Genomic DNA, 6,000 nt, shown 5'->3' on the forward strand with positions numbered 1-6,000 from the left:
AACCAAAAAAACGATGAAGCCTCAGGAGCAAAAGTTGACACACAAATACATTTTATTGAGAATATTTTTGTGTGGACCTTAAACAGAAGGAAAATTAGTCTGCATTTTGGTGTATCCACACTAAATGGTGACTGATATTAAAATGAAATTATCCTTAGGATTTGCAATCTTAGAGAAAACTTTTTCATTTTTTTTTTTTGGGTTACAAATTGTCTTCATTTACATTTGAGAACAGTGAGTCACAGAGGGATTAAGTAACTTATTCAAGATCTCACAAGTCTTTGATTTGAACCCAATCTTTTAACTCTGAGAATTCAGTCACTCTTATTTGGAAAAACTTTTTAACTGATATGGATCCTCTAATTTGGGCTTCCTATTATTCATTATTAGTCAGAAGTTTTGCAAGCAGGCAGAATTCATTTTGCCAATTACAGAATTTTCCCTCAGTTGCAGTCAAGGTTCATAAAACTATAACTATTTATCTTTAATTATCAATTTTTTTTGAGATGGGATCATGCCCTTCTCCTGCCTCAGCCTCTCAAGTAGCTGGGATTACAGGCACCTGCCACCATGCTCGGCTAATTTTTTTTTTTTTTAATTTTTAGTAGAGACGGGGTTTCACCGTGTTAGCCAGGGTGGTCTCGATCCCCTGACCTTGTGATCCACCCGCTTCGGCCTCCCAAAGCGCTGGGATTACAAGAAATTTTTTTTTTTGACACAAGATCTTGCTCTGTTGCTCAGACTGGAATCCAGTGGCACAGTAATAGCTCATTGCAGCTTTGAACTCCTGGGCTCAAGGGATCCTCTGCCTCAGCCTCCCAAGTATCTGGGACTACAAGTGCATACCATCACCTCTGGCTAATTTTGTTAAAAAAAGTTTGTAGAGATAGGGTCTTGCTATGTTGCCCAGGCTGATCTCAAACTCCTGGCCTCAAGCAATCCTTCTGCCTTTTTCTCCCAAAGTGCTGAGATTACAGGTGTCAGCCGTTGCACCTGGCCAAAACTATAACTTTATATATATATATATATACACACACACACACACACACACACACACACACACGTGTATATCTGTTTAATATCAAAGATGCAAATTAATACTTTCTTTGAGTGAGCATATTAAAAATGCAGAAAATATTGAAGTAGTTTTTTATTTTAAATAAATTGTATTCTGTATATTTAAGGTATACAACATGATTTTATGGGATATATATAGATGGTTAAAAGATTACTGCAGTGAAGCAAATTAACGTATCCTTCAACTCACATAGTTACCCATTTTCTTTTTGTTTTGGTGGCAAGAGGAGCTTAAAATCTCATTTAGTGTGAATCCCAAATACAGCACAATTTTATTACCTATATTTCTCATGTTGTACATTATATTTCTAGACTTGTTCATCCTACATATCTGCTACTTTGTATCCTCTGAGCTACGTCTCTCCATTTTCTCACTTGCCCCCCAAGTAATTTCTTAAAGTGTCTCATATAAGAGGGCAGTAGCTTTCAGCTTAAACTTTTTCTTTGCATATATTTAAGTCAATTTCCTTGAGGTATGCTTTTCTCTTCAGAATAGATGTAGGTGTACCACTTTGATGTTGACACTAATTTACACAGAACTTATCTTCTGCACATCTGTCTCTATCTCATCTGTGTCTCCATCTTTGTATCTATCTATCTATCTATCTATCTATCTATCTATCTATCTATCTATCTATCTATCTACCTACCTACCTAAAGCAAATTCATGCCCTTCTCCTATTTATGGAATCGAGACCACAGACGGAGATGAGGGAAGAAATTTGGCAGGAATGGGGATGTGTATTATCTGTGGCATAAGGAAACTTTACAGAACTAGGGTCAAAAGTATACTTTCTAGTTCTTTCCCACGGCTTTTCACTTTGATGTAGTCCTTGTCAGGCAACTGAAGTTTTATTTAAGTTCCCTGATTCTGAGAACATGAAGGTATAGTATTCAAGTTTGGTCCCTTGAAACCAAAAATTTTGTGAAAAATTTGTCATGCAATACGTGGCCTTTTGTATCTGGCTTCTGTCACTTTGCTTAATGTTTTCAAGGTGCATTCATGTTGTGGAGTGGACCTGCACTCATTCCTTTTTTTTTTTTTTTTTTTTTTTTTGCCAAATTGTATGATACACAGGTGTTCCTCAACTTAACTGTGTCCTGATAAACCCATCTTAAGTTGAAAATATCATAAGTTGAAAATGGATTTGCTACCTTGATAAATCTATTCTAAAGCCAAAGAATCTCATGTTGAACCATCGTAAGTTGGAGACAATCTGAATGACATTTCTGTTATCCATTCATTGGCTGACAGATATTAGGTTGTTTCCGCGGTTTACTCCTTATTTCTCATACCTGAAATGTCCTTCTTCCCTCCCTTATTGTTTCATGTTTAAGTCATTTAAGACTCAGCTCAAAAGTCACCTCCACAAAACCTTCCTTGATACCTCTTTCCTCCTCAACTCACTTGGATCTTTTACATTTATTTATTGATTTATTAGACAGAGTCTCACTCTGTCGCCCAGGCTGGAGTGCAGTGGTGTGATCTCAGCTGACTGCAACCTCTGCCTCTGAGGTTAAAGTGATTCTCAAGCCTCAGCCTTCCAAGTGGCTGGGACTACAGGTGCGTGCCACCATGTCTGGCTAATTTCTTTTGTGTGTATATATATATATTTTGTTTGTTTTTGTTTTGAGATGGAGTCTCGCTCTGTTGCCCAGGCTGGAGTGCAGTAGTGCGATCACAGCTCACTGCAACCTCTGCCTCCCAGGTGCAAACAATTCCCCTGCCTTAGCCTCCTGAGTAGCTGGGATTACAGGCACCCGCCACCACACCCAGCTAATTTTTGTATTTTTAGTAGAGATGGGGTTTCACCATGTTGGTCAGGCTGGTCTTGAACTTCTGACCTTGTGATCCACTGGCCTCAGGCTCCCAAATTGCTGGGATAACAGGTGTGAGCCACCATGCCCAGATTTTTTTTTTTTTTTGATAGAGACAGACTTTCTCTATGTTGGCCAGGCTGGTCTCGAACCACTCCTGGCCTTAAGCCACCCTCTCACCTTCACCTCCCAAAGTGCTGGGATTATAGGCATGAGCCACTGTGCCTGGCTTGCATTTAATGTTAATTATGAAATATTTTGAACTCAGAACAAAGGGCATGCTCAACACCTATGTACCCACCACAAAATATTAACATTTTGCCATATTTGCTTCTGATCTTATTTTTTTAAAGAAATCAAAAGTCTTAATACATTTCTTTCCCTTCGTTCCCAGAAGTGTGACAATTATCCTTAAAGCTGAAATGTATCATTCCCATGCATGTGTTTTATACTTTCCTAGTACAGGTTAGCTGTGTCCTCTGCTCGGGGGCTCACCAAGCTGAATCAAGGGACTCACAGTCCTCTTGCAAGTTCATTCAGGTCATTGGCAGAATTTAGTTCCTTGTGATTGTAGGACTGAGGGCCTGTTTTCTCACCGGCTGCTGGCCAGGGGTTGCTCTCAGCTATTTAAAGGCTCATGCCCCAGCCCGTGACACTCTCACAGAATGGCAGCTGACTTCTTCAAAAGCATCAGGAGAATCTTGCTCTAGTCTGCCACATAACCTAGTCACAGGAGCGGCTATCCCACTATTTTCACAGATCCTGGTCACATTCAAGGGGAGGGAACTCCTCTGGCTGTGTACACCAGGAGGCAGGAATTTTTCTTTTCTTTCTTTCTTTTCTTCTTCTTTTTCTTTTTTCTTTCTTTCTTTTTTTTTTTTTAAGTCTTTTATCCCTAAAAGAGGCAGGAATTTTGAGAGGCAGGAATGTTTTCCCCAACAGAGGTAGGTTTGTTTAGAGTAATGTCCTACAAACGAAATGAAACAAAACAAAACACCAAACAAACAAAACCCCATAAAGTCTTTTTTCCCTAAAAGAGGCAGGAATTTTGAGAGCTATCAGAATTCTACCTGCCACATCCCAGAAATCTGCATTTTTCCCAAGTTTCTAGCGATTGTGTTTCTGATGGCTCACACTGCTTTATTCCATTTTTAAAGAGTATTTTATTGAAAAGCATTAGGGTTATGGTTTTAAAAATCTTTTCCCTAACAGAGATGGGTTTGTTTAATGTCCTACTTTTGACTGAATAGCTGAGATTCACTTTAATGTAAAGATATTTTATAGCCTTATTAATTTGGGTTCCTTTAAAAATGGTATCAAGCAGTGTTTCTCAAAGTGTGTTCTGTTAGCCACCTATATTGGAGAGTTGGGAGGAGAGAGTCTTTATCTTGAATTTAAGGGAAAAAATCTAAAATACTTTTTATGATGAAGAACAGCTTCATAACTCCCTAAAAAAAATGTGCATGTATATATAGAAATTTGCTGTCACTGACCTCTGCACCTACAAAATCCAGTCCTGGGGACAGGCATTCTTACTGTTTGCTGAGGGATGATGATTTACAGATTCCAGAATATCTCAGTGTGAATTTTGGTGAGAATCACTGCACTGAAAAGAATGGCAGTATTGCAATTATACATGGGGGTTTTGGTACTTTATGTTTATATAGTGACTCTGAATTTAAAGGTATAGCAATGTCTTCTTTTTTGAAAGGATATTATGGACACTGACAAAACAATGCAAACTTTGCTCTCCTTGGTCAGACAGTACAACCCAAAGATGGTCAAAGTCGCAAGGTATGTATGACATTTTGACGTATAATATTTTTCTCATTTGAAGGAGGATTAAGAGATTACTTCTTCGTAAGGATAAATGTTTTCAACTGTCATTTTATCTTTAAGAAGTAATATAATCTCGTATAAAACTTAAGATATAATCTTTTAAATAATTTTGTCATGTGTTAATAAAGCTCATAATTACAGTCACTTCCTTGCCTAATATTAATGTGTGTTTTTTCAATATGCTAATTATATCAGTTTGTCCTGAGTAGCATGGCAGAGGATTTTGGGCCCCCTTAAAAAAGTAAGAAGGATTCCAAAGGGGGTGAGGAAGTGATAGGAAGGGGTGGGCCCTGAAGATCTGGACCTCCTGGAATTGAGTGATGGATGCTGCATCTTCTTTGTGTCTATGGTGAAATGTTATAATGTCTGCTTCCTTTTTTACTAAGTCAGCCTCACCTTCTCACCTTCCCTGTGCTGTTTGACCTTTGCTTTTATAGTTCTACCTGGGTTTATTTCTCATTTTAGTTTCATCTCTCCACAACTCTGGAGTGGCATTGTTATTCCCACTTTACACATAAGGATACTAAGGCATAGGGAATTGCCCAAAGGCACCGAGCTAGTCAGCTATAGAGATGACATCTGAACCCAAGAAACCTGGCTCAGAGTTTATGCTTTTACTACTTTAAGTTTTTAATAGAATGACATCAAACAAACTTTTAAGAATGTGGTATTTTTCTTTTACAATAGCATTAAAAAAATTTAAGTCTCAGATCAAATGGGCAGTTTTGTGTAGGGGTCAGGTAGTGATCTTTTATTTTTTTCCTGAGTGATTGACAGGTTTTTATAAACCCCTTTAATCACAGTATGTGTCAAACATCTTTGAATCAGAATAAGCCTTTAATGAGCCATGTGTCTGCAGTTTGACTGTATGAGCTTTTCTAATATCCAGTTCTAGAGTTTCTCAGTGAGTTTTTCTTTTAAATAGATTTGGGACGGGCACTATAAGAGTATAAGTGATGTGTTAAAGGACACTAAGTAGTACCCTGTGAAATGGCAAAAACCGTAATCACTTTTGCAACAACGTAATAGAAACTTATCGGTGCACTTGCTTATTTTTCTACCTGCTCTTTAGGGTTTTCAATGTCAACCTACCGTGGCATAGACTTTAACCCTCTGGGTATGCTTTTGTTTTTCTTTCCTGGTATATGCTGTGGAATTGAGATAGACTGGTTCGTGAAGGAGAGATTTTGTATTGCCGCAGGTAGGACATGCTCAAAAAATACTCAGGTCATTTGTTGATGCAAGTTATCTGTTCACCATAGTTTT

Source organism: Papio anubis, chromosome 7 (genome assembly GCF_008728515.1).
Source record: "Papio anubis isolate 15944 chromosome 7, Panubis1.0, whole genome shotgun sequence".
NCBI classification, from domain to species: domain Eukaryota; kingdom Metazoa; phylum Chordata; class Mammalia; order Primates; family Cercopithecidae; genus Papio; species Papio anubis.